General features: G+C 43.4%; 1 protein-coding gene across 3 annotated transcripts in view; it reads left to right on the top strand.

Annotated features, from left to right (window-relative positions):
- The window catches only part of LOC116851835 (forkhead box protein O), a 221083-nt gene that overhangs the window by 2386 nt on the left and 201187 nt on the right, over nt 1–17510 (top strand). The window lies entirely within an intron of this gene.

The raw sequence follows: 17510 nt of genomic DNA, 5'->3' as shown, positions 1-17510 counted from the left end.
TTCGCGTTGCGGATCTCTCGCGATCTCTTTTCGCAGCCGTGTCCTCAAAAAAGCGAGGGAGTATTGCGAAAGAATGAACGAAAAGAAGTTCTCGCGACACTCGATTCTACCGAGACGTATCTTTCAAACCGTGGCATGGTGGGTCAGTAGACATGAAAAAGTGGTCGATTCCGAAAATGAGATCATGAGACAAATGTCTTGTCATTATTTTGATAAGTTAAACTAATTATTTTGAAAATTTCATTGAATCTGACCGGCCGCTTTTTATTTGACAACGACTTAAACTTTGGAAAACATGTATGGGAGAAGCGATTTAACTTTTCATTTATAAAAGTATAACAAAAACTTTAATCAATAAAATAGTCTCCATCCTTTTCGATGCCATTGGGCAGATCCCACTGCAATAGAAACTTGGTAGTTTTTAATCGATAAAATCATCAATGCCTTTTTGGACATTTTCCAATGTTTTGAAGTGCGTATTAACTAAATGATGTTAGAGCGATCGAAACAAATGGTAATCTGCAGGGAAAATAACTGGTGAATGCACAGTACGCGGGAGAGTTTCCCAACCTAACCCAAAAAGAAGACAGTTCCTTTACTCTTATACTAAGTTATATGAGCCACTGCAACTTCATCAAGAGTACAATAAATCGTTTCAGCGGTTCTTTTTTAACTGAAATGAAAAAAGAAAAGGTTATAAAGGAAGTTTAAGTTCTAACTTTGGCGCCCTCTGGTGAGCAAACTAAGTTCTATACAAAAAATTAATATTAAATTTTTTTAAAATTGACGGAAATACGATAGGTGTAAATCAAAATCGTTCAGGTCGATAGTGTTCATTCGAATTTGTGTAGTGTTGAGTCACTCGAATTTGAGTGATTTTTCTCTACTTTGCATCATCGAGTGAGTATTTTGGAAAATTTGAAAACTCGAAATTGAAGAGTGAATTTTAATGTATTTCACTGTCAGAGAGGAACATATTCACTCTAATCCATTGAAACGTTAACTCTTGCGAAAATATCGCCATTTTTTGTTCGTTTTGAGCATAATTCTCCAAGGAATTTAGAGAATATGTTACCAAGATAACAAATGACGCAGAAACCCGGAATTCATCCAGATGTTAATTCTGTTTTAACGAGCTCATCTTTGCTAGAGTCATCAGCATCTTTCTTTTCTTCCTTTTTTGATTATACTGAATATTTAAATACTTATGTGCGTGCGTTCACTACCATCGCGATTGCGTAACGCAATTTGAATCGCAACGAGACGAGATGAGAGAGAGAGCGCGCGCAGAGATTCGCGTTTCTCATGACTTTAAAAACTGGCTGCTAAGTTTCGGAGTTTTGCTTAGCACAAAGATTACACGATTTTATCGTTCTGGGGGTCCAGAGAATCGGGTAACTGCGTCTCGCGTTTACATGCACGGGCATGAATGTGAACCGGCCGTTTAGATTTACGTTAGTAGTAGTGTATAAAGACTTCCTTTTCATATGGAAACAATTGTGACACGCGACAGTGCGAAGGTTAGTAGCGGGAACTCATCCGGCAGGAATTCGCGCGCACGTAACGATATTTTTGATGATTCACGCCGCGCGATTATATTGCAGCCGCACGATTCAGCAGCAGGAGAGTCCGTGCGACAGGGACCTTCGCTCTGCGATTTGGATAATCCAAGCTGAAGTGTTCTTTCGAATTTATTTGTTAAGGCAATTCTTACACGTTCGTTCGTGCTCGCCTACGAGTATCATTTTGTATTTTGCGATTTAATTTATTGCAATCTATATTTTGCGATCTGTCACCTAATCTGACTATAAAATCTGTATTTTGCAGTTTATTGTTATTGCGACCTACATTTTGAGAAAAAAACACGGTGATAGCAACTATATCAGTTACAACTGTATACTGCAAAAAAATATTTGAAAATTTATTTACGGGATTATAAAGTTCATTTCTGTAAATAAACTTATTTACATCCCCTCCGCAAATAAATTTTCAAATATTCCTTTCTAGAAGTTTTGTATACGGAAACAAAAATTTCGTTATATTAATATGTGGTTTGCTCTTAATGAACTTATAGCTCAAATTTAGTTCTACAAGCAAGAAATTCAACTTTATATCTCACAAGTAAATTTTCAAGTAGTTTTTCTCCATGTGCATACAGAACTCTTATAGTTGTCGCTTACATATCTTTTTTCTTTTTTGAGAATGCGGACATTTTTCTCTCACAGTTCTCCAAAATTTCTGCTCAAAACTTGAAATTAAACGTAACAAATCCTTATAGTTTCGGGATCGACTGTAAATTTATTTCGTCTCTCCTCAGCAATCTAACCTAAACTTGACATACTAGTAAGTTAATGATGACTTAATTACTAAGCGAGTTACTAAGAGAAGCGATGCGTTGTTCCTCAAATGACGCGAGTTCAGATCGCCCGTTTTTCCCGATTGCTCAGATATTTTTCATGCGTTCTCATTTTATGCTGCTTTTAATTACCAGGAACGGTCGATATCTTTCGAGTAGTTTGAAACTACGCGGCTTATCGCCGATTTCGATACGGGTAAGCTTATCGTCCCGATAAAAAGACGATAATATATCTAAGCGTTTCTTTTTTCTCCTTTGCGAACAAGCCTATTTACATATTCCGCATGCGCGCACGCACGCGGCAAGCTTGAAAATCACCGACATTGCATTTTCATTCGGTACAATCAGCCGAGATAAGCGTCGTAATCGTCGCGGTGAAAATAATGGCGCCAAAAGGCGCGATTAATACGGAAATTCGAACGCAATTTGTCGGTCCCCATGAATCGCTAATCATTAATTACCGATAAAACAACTTGTAAAACACCGCAACTGATCTCTTAATGACGTTTAAACAAATGTAAATACCGACCGTAACGAAACATTAGGACAAAAGCATGTTTATACGGCGAAAACTATTTGAACGCGTGTGGCACGCATAAATTAAAACGTTAATAATGTATTATAGTGTTTATAATTATAAAGCTCTCTCTTTCAGTGCCTCTCTCGCTCTCCCTTTCTCTCGTTCGTTTTCGGCCTTGCCAAGAGGGAGACGGTTAGGCGGGGGGAGATGGGGGAAGAGAATTCGACATTGCGCGTTTACGCGGATATCTCGTTCGCGCGTTTCGTTACAGCGTTATAGCCTGCTAATTGACCGGCGAATTCGAAGTAACTCGATCTCGGGAGCTCGCAGCTGGCGCGCGCGTAACCAACGCAGAGTATTTCTCCGCGTTGCGCGCGTCTCCTCCACTTTGTCGCGCTGCGACATCGTCGTGAAACGCGTCGCGTATACGGCGGAAAAAAGGAAAAGTCATCTCGAGCGGTGGGAGGTTCCCTCCTCCCGCCGCGTCGTACTCTCGAGCTTTGTTGGTTTTGGCACTTACGCCGTTTCACAAGAGCTCTCCTCGCGACTCCCTCGATGGCTATGTGCCATAGGTGCGCGCACACCTCGCCGACGTTCACACAGCCGGCCACTTCAATCGGACTAATATCATTTTTTTTTTTTTAATTCAAATACGCGGGAAAGAGCGGGAAGTCGCGCGATATTCAGTCGCTCCAAGGATCACGGTCAACGCGCGTGCAAAGTCATGAGTGCTCACGCAATGATTAATATTTCTCACGCACGTTCGCTCACTTTGTATCGCGCTTGACGCGGTGTGCCTCGGGGCGAAAACATTCATTATACATGGAAAGATGTGTCCGCGCGCGAAACTCGTTTAGCTCATGTCGATCCTCGAGGATCCTTCCGCGCGCGCGTGAACTTTGACGCGACGCGACGCTCGCCGTGCGTCAGAGAAACATGCCGCACTTCCTTGATTCGCGATTTTTTTCGAGTGAACGTGCCGTTCGAGAAGTGGAATCAGACTTGAATCGAGTGGCTTTTCCCTCGTACACCATGAATTCCTCGCTTCACAGTGGTCGAGTGAATATTTTCACTCGCAATCCGACATAGCCCTCTTCCTATCCCCTTCCCTCCTTCTCCGGTCGCAGAAACAAATTTACTCGATTGAAACATTCATCTGTATAATTAATAAGCCACTCGAAGTACGGGTTAAACGTTCACTACGATTTCGAGCAACGGGTATTTTCATTATCACTTTGGAGTGAATTCTCCGCGGATTTTTTATTCGAAAGATCTAGGATCTACTCCCAGAAAATCTATTTCTCTCTCGATGCAAAATCTTATAGTACATTTTACTATATAACCCTTTTCGTGTATAAACTACTTGTAAGAGATGCAACCTTTGCAAATCGACTAATAAAGTTATTGCTAAGTTCACGTACACCTGTGCTGTCTCTGAAAAATTTTTTTCGGTTACGTACCCGACCACACACGTCGCCCATCCTCGCCACAGCCTCGAATCAATATAAATGCGTGAGAATTCGCGAGTTAGGCGTCCACTTGGAGCCGCTCAATTATCGCGTGCGAGGCTGCCGCGTCAAACTTGCGGGCAGGAATCCGCGCTAAAAATCCTCGCCGACGGCGGTGGCGACGGCGATGGTAGCTGCGGACTTGCGGATGCAAGTCGCGGAGGACGGCGTGCAGTCACGTGGTGTGTGCAATCCGAGAGAGAGAGAGAGGAAGAGGGAGAGAGAGATATCTGTATCTCTCCTCTATCCCGTGTGCGTTTCCCGCGCGCGCGGGAATGCGTGTTGCCGACGACGTAAACGCAGAGAGTCGGGAGAACGCCGCGCGAGTTTAAGGCCCGTTCGCACTGTGCATGCACGCACGCCACGCATGCACGCCACGCACGCACGCATGCACGTATGCACGCACGCAATGCCGTACAACCGACGTCTCCTCTTCCTCCACCTCCTCCTGCTCCTCCTCTTCCTCCTTCGTCATCTCCGTCGTCGCCGTTTCGTCGTCGTCGTCGTCGTCGACGTCACGTCGCGGGTCGAAGTACACGCATAAATCGATGCCGCCGCACACAATCGTCGCTCGTTTCGCTCTCCCGAACGACGCGCATTATTTATGCACCGGCTGTGCACGCGAAAGCGTTCGACGAAAGTTCAGGGATACGTTCTGAGAACTCGTAGAAGGAAGAGAATCCTGCATGCGCGCGCGCATTTAACGGTTTACTTTATTCGGCACTCGAGGAGAGCCTCGTCGATCTCCTTCGCGATTATGACGTCATAATCCCGTCATAGGCCGGAGAAACTACCCGCGTATCGTTAATGTGAATTTTTACATCTCACTGAGAGAGAAAGAGAGAGAGAGAGAGAGAGCATCCTCTCTCGCCCCGAATCACACGAATAAATTATAGTTAGATTGGATTTCCTCTTCGTGATAATTGAGCAATTGTTGATTGAATTCAACGATGTAGATCGTGAAGAAGCGGAGCTTGAAATTTTGCGATTCCTATGTGTATCTCTCTCTATTTCTCTCTTTTATATCGCGGCCGCTGTGCAACGTGCATGCTCACCATTGCCGTCGACTTTCTTGCTATCCAAGTTATGGTACTTGTAGTACTATTGCATCTCCCGCGTAACGCATTGCGAGCACAATAATTGCCGCTCCCTCCTGCGTGTAGTTGCGCCTCACTCGTCGGAGGCGAGGGAAATTTCATTAGACCACACGGCGAACGCGGCCGATGCGTTTTCAGCGATGCGTCTCGCGCGGTGTGAATTTTACTTTATGCGCGCACGTCAATCTGTATATACCGTAGACCGAACGAAACGCACGATGTTATAACGATCTCGACGAAAATGCTCCCGAATCGGAGATTCCTGCGTGAGACAAGACAAACCGCGATCTTCGCATGCCGCTTCCGCGCCCGAAAGATATCTGCGCATCGCGCAGGGAAAGTCTGTTCCGCGATTTTTGCCGGCCACAACATAACGCAACGCGTTTTGAGGAGTTTATTCATCAAGTACGTATTTCTGAGCGCCTCAGAATTTTCAGTGGGCTCATAAATTCACTATTTATTGAACAAAATTACATTTTTGTACATTTACCTCACTGTCTAGATGATAAATATTAACTGAAAAGTAATTTCATTATATCTTATCACGTTTCACTTAGTAGAGCCCAGTAAGGTAACAATTATAAATGTTGACTTAGCAATGAATTAGAAAATAGCGATTGCGATATTCAATATTAAATTTCTCGCGAATAGCACAGACAAATCGCATGAAATTCCAACTACGAACGTGTCTCACTGCGATGCATGTCACGTCAAATTTTTATACGATTTTAAGCATTTTAGTCCAAGTGGATAAACTCCTTAAGGCTGTAAGAGCCTTAGAGAGAATCGGAAGAGAAGATAAAGGAAAAGGAAAGAGTGAGAGAGAGGTAGTGGGAAAGAGAAGGGAACGGATCGGAGGCAGGTATTCGCCCGTTGCCGTGAACTATGAAAAGCCCTTAGAGCCTCTATCGGTTGCCGGATAGAGCCCTCGGAGGTTCGGAATTCTAGCGCAGGCAGAAGAGACGTGTCGAGGCAACCGTGAAACCATCGGCGAAAGGTCACTCAGGCTTTGGGACCAACGTTGGCGCCCGTCATTACAAAGCTCTCCTTTCCCCTTCCCCCGTTTGTCGATCGACGCGATCCTTTCTACGGCGAGCAGAAGCGGTCCGCGTCTTAACAACCAAGAGAGAAAGAGAGAGAGAGAGCGAGTGAGCGAGCGGGAGAGACCTCGACTAACTGTTCGCGTTCAGTCGTCTCCTCGCACGGTGTCCACCGCGATGCTGTTACGGCGACGTAGATACCGGAACACCAGCGGTCAGTGAAATCGGAACGCGGTGCCCTGCTTCCTTCTCTCCTCCTCTCCCTGTCGTCGTCGTCACGAGAACCTTATCATCGAATTATCTCCGGCGAGGACGCGGTGACGAGAATCGCGGTCGGGTGTTGCGCAGAACCGCGAGTTAATTCAAGCCAACGATGGCTTGATGACGTTGCAATTTTGAAGATGATCCTTTTTGGGAGAGACGTGTCGCAGTCTTTAGCCGGGGGCCTCTCGTAGTGGGATCGTTGGTTATTGGCGGCCATTGGGCTCGAAAAAGTCACGGAACGCTCAGGCTTGGCAGCATCTCCCGACTTTTCCGAACGGCGTTCGCGTGACGGCATCTCACAGGTTTTATCATGCGACTCTGACGTCGCTGTTTCGATTAGCGCCGCCGACACGAATGTCGTGCGTTATCGCGACTGCAGGACGACGCTGCGAGCTCTTCACATAAAATAAAGATCCGTTCGTCGCAGGTAGCGATAGACGACCGTAGCAATCGCCAACAGTTGGCAATTCGGAGTCTCGACGGGGATGTTTCTCACCCTCGCAGGCTTCTCGATTCGCGGAACGCTTAGAGAAAATAACATAACTTATTTTCTAAATTTCTTGGAGCGAGATTACACTCGGCAAGTGATAGCTCGCATGAAACAGATCGTGCATTGTTACACTGAACATCTTATATGTATGTACGTATGTGTGTGTGCGTGTGTGTGTATGTGTGTGTGTGTGGTCTCCCACACACACTGTATCAATGAAACAGTCAACGGGATGACTATAAATTTAATAATAGAATGTGTATCCTATAAATATAAATAAAATAAATAAAACGGTAGAGATTAGTGATTCGTTTCTTAAGGGATTACCCCACCGTGGAGACCTCAAATATTTTATTTACTTTGGAAATTGATTACTAAAAAACTATACATGATACAAAAAATATTTTGATATCTATTTATTACTCTTATTTTGGTGTATAAAAAATGTGTAAAAAATTTTTCTCTGTCACACAAAATGGCGGCACTACAGCATGTATTTGGGAACCCTGTACGCAATAAAGGCATCCACAGTGGACAGCAGAACGGCTCTACAGCAAGCTGTAATCAAAATTTGATTAATTATTCTTAATCCACATTAAATTTTCTATAAAAGTACCTGTTGAAATTAAAAAAATATTGATAAATGTGAAAATGGTGCATGCGTGAAAAAAAAAGTTCAATTTTCATATAAAAATTTGATATAAATGTATAGATTATAAAAAAAATATATAAATTATCGCAAAAACCACAGGTATTTCTTTAGATAATACAATTGACAATAACTCAGTAAAACTTGAAAGCATTTCGTTAAATTTTGTGGTAGTTTTAGTGTCTACCGTTTTTGAAAACATCGTGTTGAGAAAAACGCTGTAGTGCCGCCATTTTGTGTGACAGAGAAAAATTTTTTACATATTTTTTACACACAAAAATAAGAGTAGTAAATAGATATCAAAATATTGTTTCATTGTATCATGTGTAATTTTTTAGTAATCAATTTCCAAAGTAAATGAAATATTTGGAGTCTCCACGGTGGGGTAACCCCTTAAACGTCTACAGACAATTCTCATGAACGAACGCTCGAAGGTAACTAACTTCTGCTTGCTTCGCGCTGTCGCCAAGCCTAATATGCCGAATCCTTATCGATTGAATTCTTACGCTATTGATAAATCGGACGCTACGGTATTGCTCGTTTACATCGCTCACCTGAAAGAATGCTTTGACGTTCCCTTGCGACTGTTTCTCGGAACTGATCGCTTTCTCGAATTCCAACGACTCTTTCTCGTCGTATTCGCATCCCCACGCACATTTATATATGTGTGTGTATATATAAATCGGCATTATATCGAACAGTAATTAATTGTAAGTAATGGAACGAAGCAGTAGTATTGAGTAACATAAAATAGATAGACGACTGAATGTACTGACGGCAGTATATCCAGCTAGTCGCTCTACAATTTGATTCGATAGTTACGACGGGCCCCCGATACGAATTGATTGTATTAAAACGAGGCATAAAGGCCAGTAATCGACCATATAAACCCCTAACGAGACATCATCGGACTTAATGAAAAGCAGTCGCTGCTTCTTAATATTTCCGTCGGCCGGCCAGCCGGTGGGATTGACTGCGAATCGTTCTACGGAACGGAGCACATACTAGACTTTGTGTGCTATCTGATACATCGTAATTAAAAGACTTAATCTTGTTAGGTAATGTTATATTCCTCCTCTCATCCTTTCTGCTTAACTATCTATCGGCCTGACGATTAACATTGAATGAATTAATATGAATTGTAAATTAAGTAAATTTTTTATTGAAAAGGTAAAAAGGAAGAATAACGTGTGTAAATATTTGAAAATATCTCAATAGAATTTTCTTACATAAGGTCTGTGGAGGATTCTCCTGAAACCAAAAAGCAAAATATTCTAACACCCAAAAAATCCGATATTCTAAGCGAAAATAATATAAAACCATTCCTGGTGATTTTGGAAGAATAATATATAATTGTTTTCTTTTCTTCTTGCGCATGCAAAGTAAGCAACGTGTTTAACGGCCGTCGCGTTAGCGGAGAAGAAAGGATTACTATTTCTCCTTTCCTTATAAGACACCAAACACGCGATCGGACGATAGTCGTTAAGACTCCGCATTGCTAATAGCTGGCACGACTCGAGATGCGCGTGCAACATCCAACTAATACCCATCACAACGAAGCAGCAGATCGGCGGAAGCGTAAATCAGGCAAAATCGCGGCCGCACAAAGTGCCATAATCGGCGGAGCGAGAAACTCACCGTTCCGAGTTTTTCCACGGAAAAGCACGCGTTTTACCGCGCGCGGTCATTAAACGAGGGTTAACGGCGCAATTAGCGTGAATCGCCGGCACGCCGGCACGGCCGGCCGGCCAGCCGCCCGACCGACACGTTTCGAAAATGACCTGCGTCCGCCGGTTACACAGGGTGTAACCGGATTAGTGGGACGCGAGAGAGGCGCCGGGACAAGGGGAGGGGCAAAATTCGCGAGCGCAGATTTTCGGTGTCCTCTGGGAGAGTCGATTTCGCACTTCCGCACGTGAATTCAATCCACCGGCCGTTTTCTTCTTCCGCAGTTTGTCAAACATTTCCGGCCAATTATGATTCGGAATAAAAAGCACTTCGAAAAGAGCCCGAGACTCGTTCGCAGATAAGCGAAAAATAATATTTGCCGTCTGCGTCGCTCGAGCAAGGTTAGTTGTCCTTCTCTACCTCGCCCTCCAGCTCTCAGCACTCTCAGTATTCTCCCAGTGTTCTCCCAACACTTTTCCAGCGTTTTCTCAGCGCTCTCCTAACGCTCTCTCATTGCTCTCTCTCTCTCGTTTGCTCGCTCGACTGTCTTCGAGATAAGAACGCGTTTTTTCATTTTCTAGAACTCGCGGAACGTCTTTTTCCTATTTTCAGACTGCCCAGGCGATCGGATGCGCAATCTAAAAATTCGTCCTCGCCGTTTTCTCTCGCATCCTCTTTAACGCGCAGAGTATATTTCGGGTTGTGGGCGCACTCGGATGTGATTCGGTAGCGGCTTTTGCGCGTTATTTTTGCACGAAGCTGCAGCGCATCGTTGCCGCGTCTCTTCATCTCGCCGATCTCATTCTCTTTTGGCTAACTCTTTCTTTTACTCTTTCTCCTGGGCATTTCTTCCTTCTTTGTCTCTCTCTCCCTCCCTCCCTCTCTCTCTCTCTCTCTCTCTCCCTCCCTCCCTTTCTCTTCTCTCTCTCTCCTCTCTTTTTTTTTCAACGGTATCGGCGCAGGATCCTGCGACTACGTTGCCAACAACATCATCCCGTGATCACATCTCTCCCCTGTCCCCCTCTCCTCCTGCCTCTTTTCCACTAACCGTTCACTGACTTGGGCCTACCGCGATACAAGCTGTTAAAAGCTCCTATCCAGATTCCCTCATCCGTCAACTTCTCACATCGCCTCGGCATTCCATCCGTCGCTTCTCGCACGCGCGATACCTTATTCCTCGTTGCGAAAATTTTACGCTGTTCGACAGAATTCGGGGATCGCACTTGATAAAGTTCCATCGAACAATCGAACCAGATATGAAATATAAATATCAGAAATACGTCGCATTTATGCAAATTGACTTCAATTAATCATTCAAACCTCGCCCACCGATCAACAAACGAAACATAAATCTTATGCAAATTGTGACAAAGGCAGACAGCTTCGTTAACCCTTTCGGTACAAAAAGTGTCCGTTGCCCAGTATTCCCGAAGTTCGTGGAGTAATTATAGTTACCTGTCGAGTGTGGGTCTTTAACAAATGCGCCATAATCTCTTAACACATACCATTTTACGCCCTGCATATATACAGAAAAATATTCTACTGTTAAGACTGACAATTATTCAGTTTATTTTTCTTCTTTTAAGTAATGGGTATCTTTAACAAAAAATATTTACTTGAATATAAATAACATTTACTTAATGCAATATATAACATTTACTAAATGCAATATATATTTTTCTGTGTGTATGCTACGCCCGATCAATAGGAATGCCTTTCGAAAGGGTTAACAGAAACCAAGCTGTGAGAAGTTCCATTTAGGGAGGGGACGGGACAGTAGTGGATATACGCTTGTCCAGGATTAGAATTAGGCGCCTAGAGAAGTGCATTCGATTACGCTTCAAATATCTGCTAGGCGATGCGAGAAAGAAAGGAAAAGGAGAGAAGGAGAGAGAAATAGGGAGAGAGAGAGACGATCCCTTAATTGTTTCGGGCGGTGTATATTGGGGATATAGAGAGAATTATGACAGCCGGTCTCTACACTGACGGTGAGCGTTTCAATGTGAAGATCCCCGCCTTGCGATTCATCGCGCGATCGAGCATCACCGCTCTAAGTCATGAGCGCTATATAAATAATCCCTGGAATATTGCAGTAATAGGTCGTTGTAAAAGGATAGCAATTCCGAAAGGTTAAAGGAAGGTCCCCGTTTTACGTTGCACGCAATTAAATCGAAGAAGGAGCGCAGACCGCACACACCTCATAGCTATACAGGATGTGCCAAAAGTCACACACGTTTCCCTCCTCGTTGAACGGACCCAACTGATATGGACGTGTTTGATGCTTCTCTCTCTCTCTCTCTCTCTCTCTCTCTCTCTCTCTCCCTCCCTCCCTCCCTCTCTCTCTCTCCCTCTCTCTCTCTCTTCATTCGAGAAGCTATCATTTTTAAAATAATTTCTTAAATTAGGTTCTTTCAAATATGTTTATATATTTTTCGAAAGTTTTTTTGTATTTTCTAATTATTTTTTGTAATAATTTATTATAATTAATTAGGATTTAGCTGAGCTTGAGAGGAATTATTTCGAAGCGCATTAAATATCTATCTAGAAATCTATCTATCTTTCTATCTAACTATATAATTATCTAACTATCTGACTATCTATCTATCTCTCTTGGGACAAAAAATTTCGGAGCGATCTGCCCGACGCGGCTTTTATAAATTCTTCATCACGGAACACCTCGATAAATTAAATACGTGAAATTTTCCGGTCGAATAAATTAACGCGGGCGGTAACGCTTTTTTGTCCATTATTGCAAAGCTTGATTCAACGAAACCTTAATTTCGAATTAGGCCGATGGAATGAATTATCAAATAAACGTCGGGTTTTGAAACGCCCGAAATATATCGTATTTCATTGACGCTCCGGGAGCGATTAATCGGAGTAACGCGCATAAGTAATCGGCCGGATAAAGCGTGTCATTTGTAAAATTTATGAAATTATACGATTTCCACCGAATATGAAGGAACGTTTGGAGCATTCTTACATTTTACATTTTATGTTTGATACGTTTCTATTGACGCTCCGGGATAAAATAACGCGAGAGTATTGAATGTTTCTGCCGTTGTTGTTTCGCGCACCTGCACAAGAAACAAGGACGTTCTTGTTTCGAAAATATCTTCATTTTTTACGTGTAAATCTTACAAATAAGATTACACAGCGTTAAATGAAATGGTATAAATTACTTGCATCAATAAATTTTGTATGTGATTTGACGGAGAAAAGTATATTACTATTATTTTTCAAAATAATTTTCACGAGTGAAAGGCATCATAAAGGAAAGCTTACAAATATTGGATTGAGAATAGGATGTTTTAAAATATCAGAAATATAGATATCATTATCATCCAAACAATTATATTGTATTTCTTATGAGACTATTATAAAATATTCAAATAAAATGACAACATTGTTGAAACTCGAGTCTTAAGAATTTCCCTTTGACAAGATTACATATACAGGGTTTGCCAATGAAAACCCTGCTTTCCACCCCGATTAATCTGTAACTAATTGATTTTTATCAAAAATACCTATATTATTTTTAAAGAGGCTGTATGATTGTGATAAATTTAACTATATCACTTTACTTTCTTAATTAGAGTAGCAGCTATCCTCACCAAAATCTTAAGTAGCAATAGGAGTCAAATAATCGGGAAGTTTTCGTTGAATCCTGTATCGTACCTTATATATATGAAAACAATGATTGTTAATTTGAGTATTTTAGTTCCGAATGAATACTAATTTTTTTTTTGTACAATCGCGCGACTTGTGCGGCAGCCTGTAGAGCGCCAGGACTCGCCGTACCGAAAATATCCGTCTGCTCCTTTCAAAATGCACTCTGTCAGCTGTCAGTCCTCTGGGCTCGTGGTCAACACTCTATTTACCTTGCCCGGAGCAAGGCTGCGATTTCCTCGCCGTAAATTGCGAGAGAATCATGCCGGCTGCGCTTTATAGTCGAGCGAGGAGAGCGCGCGGGCGCGCGTGTCGCTCCTGGATTCACATCTTCTCTGTACAGCGCGACACACCGATGAACGGTCCGTTCGTCCGTCTGTCCGTCCGTCCAACCATCCGTCCGCCTTTCTCCCGCAGAATTTCTCGCCCGAGGCGATTTTCTCGACTGACTCGCCGAGCATCTTGCGCGACATCTTCTCGCGATTTGAATTCCACGCGGAGCGAGCCCGATTCGCGTCTTTTGCATCCTCGAAGCTCACCAAAATCCGCGAGAAAACGGAGCCTTGGGACGTAAACGAGCGCGATCCACTCGATTTCGCTCGACCACGCACTCTCCCGTCGCCAATTGAGTTCTCCTCTAACAGAATTTATATTTTTGTTTTCGGCCATTTAAATGTCAAGTATCGAAAGGTCACCGCGAATGACAGATGGCGATCATAATCGAGAAAGAACTTCCGTCTCGGATTCGAACGACGGATCTGTCCTCGACATTTCATACTTGCAATCGCGGTCGCGCGAATCTTTCTGCCAGTCTCTTGCCGATCGACGCCGTTCGTCTCTCACTCGGTGTTCCGGTGGCGCTTCCACGCTCTTTTTCTAAGACGCGACGGAAAGAGGGAGAGGGAGAGAGAGAGAGAGAGAGGAGTCGCGTGCGCGCATGTGTACATGCGTGTGTCGTTGCATGCACGTCGATCGGCGCTCGCGTTCGCGCGGTGACGTAACGCGCGCCAGACGCACGCGGACTGTAACCGCGCTCCTCACGTAACGTACCCTTGACTCTCCTAATGAGTATCGCACATTCGTTACGTGTGTTGCGCTTCGTGGAACGGATATACACGCGCGCGCGCGCGCGCGAGCCAACGCGAGTGAGCCGCAGCGTCGCGAATTGGCGCGAACGTGGCAAGTGGAATCCACGGGCCGTTCCTGGCGCATGATCCTACGTCATAATAGGTGTCGTACACGAGAGTCTCGCTTGAGTAAGTTGACGTTGGCAGAAGATCGAAGGAGGAGAACGACGTGTTCCAAGTGTCGATACAGCTCGCGAGTTGCATGTTTCGAGGGTGTAGCTCGTGTAGTCGCGTCCTGCGACGTCGGAATGAAGGGTGCGATTTTGAGAGGGATGGTCGTTCGCGAGGATCATTCACGATCAACACGTTCGTCACCACGTGTTGCACACGTATGGCGTACTGATTCTCTCAAGAGACCGACGTCGAGTACGTATAGCAGCGATCATTTTTCGTTCGTATAAACGTATAAACAAAGTGTAGACGAAAATATGTATATGTCCGTATAAACAAAGTGTAGATGAAAATATGTACAAGCGCGTGAAATAAATACCGAAAGTTTCAAAGTCCCAGTATATGTTTACAAGGGCGTCTACACGGGAAAAAAAAGATTTGCTAATGTATGGACAACTAAAAATATTAGCTGCAGGAACAAATTTTCTTGCTTTCATAGCAAAGTTAGTTACTTAGTGACAGCTAAAAGATTTGATAATATATATATTAGCAAATCTTCTAGCTATCACTAGATAGCTTAGTTAGAATCTTCTAACTAAATAACTTTGCTATGAAAGCAAGAAAATTTGCTCCTGCAGCTAATATTTTTAGTTGTCCATACATTAGCAAATCTTTTAGCTGTCACTAAGTAACTAACTTTGCTATGAAAGCAAGAAAATTTGCTCCTGCAGCTAATATTTTTAGTTGTCCATATATTAGCAAATTTTTTTTCCGTGTAGGCGCGAGAGAAACGCATGGCAACACGGGCCAACTATGAGGCGACAGGATTAGCCAGTACGCGATCGAGGATCGACGTTACGGCAGTAACGGAGTTCCCCGCGAGGGGGAAGTCGCGAGACGAGGGACAAAAAGGTAAGAGTTATTACGACTTGTGCATACGACGACTTATCGGTCAAGGAAACGTGTCACTAGTAATACTTTTTTTGTCCTTTCGTTTTCGTCTTTTCACTTTTCACACCTTTAGGAGAATTTGGACTATATAGGTTGATTATTTTTTACATTACATGATGAAAAAACTAGAAAATATAAGGCGGTCTATGGTTTCTCATGTGAACAGCGATGTCAACAGCTCGTTTCCCTGCGTACGTTTGAGAAAACACCCGCTAATCGCCGCCAAGATCTCGCTACATCTTTGCGAATGCGCGCCTCTCTCGTTCTATCCCGCTACCTTGTAGTCGGCAGTTTCTCTACGATATGTTTACTTGACACGCTATTATTATGTTAAACGGCCGCTATTCACACTTCTGTAATTCGACAAAGCCGTCTCCAACAGCGTCGTCCCGCCAGACAATGCACCAGGTTATCGCGAGCGCGCGCGTGTAAGTATAATCTGCGACGGGTAACCCCCGCGAGTTCAGCCGCGGGGTCACGTCCCCACGGCTGATCCCGAAAGGCCAAGCTTGGGATAATCGTAGCGAATAAAGACCTCGACTAATGAAATACTCGGCGCGTGAGATACGTGAAGAATTATGCGGCGGTGACGCGCCAAGAATGTTATTGATGAATCCGAATGCGCCGCGCTGTGCATCGAGTCGTTTTATGCAGAAACGCGCGTATTTTCAGAGTTTTCTCTTTTTAGAAGCGAAAAAGAAAGTAAGATATGCACGGAGAGAGTTTTATGGCAAAAATAAAATTGGATTTTTGTAACCAAGTAAAGATCAACATGCTGCAGCAATTCATTCTATCCTTTTATTTCATATTATTTCAGGCACTTAAATGTGCTATTAAAAAAATTTGCTATCAGAATTCGACGAAAGTCCTCTTTAGTGTAATAAATTTGAAAAGTAGTTTTATATGAGAAATACGCTATAACATTTTCTCTGTGTAACACTTTCTCGGCAAAGATTCCTGACTCTTTTTTTGCGATCAGTAACGCACGCGTGTTTAGTGTGAAAATTTTCTCTCTTCGTTACATCGATAATTTATCGTCAAAATTATATGCGTGAAACACGCGACGACTCGTCGCTGTGAGTCAGGTCGTTTTATCAATTGCCACGTGCGAGAGGAGGAGGATTAATTCTTTGTAGTATTTTTATAATTGATAGCGTAAAAGATCACGTGCCAAGATCGAGATTGCGATTATGCGGAATCGCGATTCACGGAACGCACGTTTAATTATGACACGAGATTTCTTCTTTTGCGCGAGAGGCATCTTCGATCATCACGATAATCCGAGTGAATGGCAGTATTAGTCAGGAAAGAAGAAAGAGAGAAAAAGGAAGAAAAAAAGATTTAATACGCATAACGGCGACAGGTTAATATTCCTTAGCTAAGTAAATGACGAGAAGAAAGAAAACGAGTGCAGCTGCGATTGCGTAACGAAAGGATAACCCTTCGATATAATGGCATCGTTTAAAATTTCTCATTTTAAGCGGATTCCTTTTACTTCGTATCTCCCCGCGTATAATTGGAGCATGTAATTAAAGTAAAATCGGATTCTCTCTCTCCCTTTTTCCCTCTATACGGATAAATAAAATATGCCGCACGAAACAATCAGACGTTTGCGCCGAGTGAACTCTCTGTGTAGTAATCAGTGCATTCTTCATTGCAATGTTATACTTATAACTGGTGATCCAGTTCAGCCCTGTAATTGGTAGAATCTCGCTGAAGGAATCAGTTAATAGTAGCGACTCTTCCTATTATTGATGCAAGTTGCAAACTTCCATCCTCGTGTGTCGCACATTGCAAAAATTTTTCGTTCATCATTCTTGGGACGAAGATGCGGAAAATTCGACTCGACGCAAGCTGATCCAGTGCTGGACGTCGCGAATGGCCAGCGGCCTTTTATACTTGTACGATGCATATGTAACACCAATTGGGCCCCCGATTCGAGGCACTGACCTCTCGTGCCATTTAACCGCCCTTCTCCTGCGAAGTGAACTCTCTCTCTCTCTCTCTCTCTCTCTCTCTCTCTCTCTCTCTCTCTCTCTCTCTCTCTCTCTCTCTCTCGC

The sequence above is a fragment of the Odontomachus brunneus genome, unplaced genomic scaffold (genome assembly GCF_010583005.1).
Source record: "Odontomachus brunneus isolate Ranch 3 - 2012 unplaced genomic scaffold, Obru_v1 Obru_scaffold_193, whole genome shotgun sequence".
NCBI classification, from domain to species: Eukaryota; Metazoa; Arthropoda; class Insecta; order Hymenoptera; family Formicidae; genus Odontomachus; species Odontomachus brunneus.
Note: the sequence above shows the minus strand (reverse complement) of the source record. Positions and strands in the feature narration are given on the sequence as shown.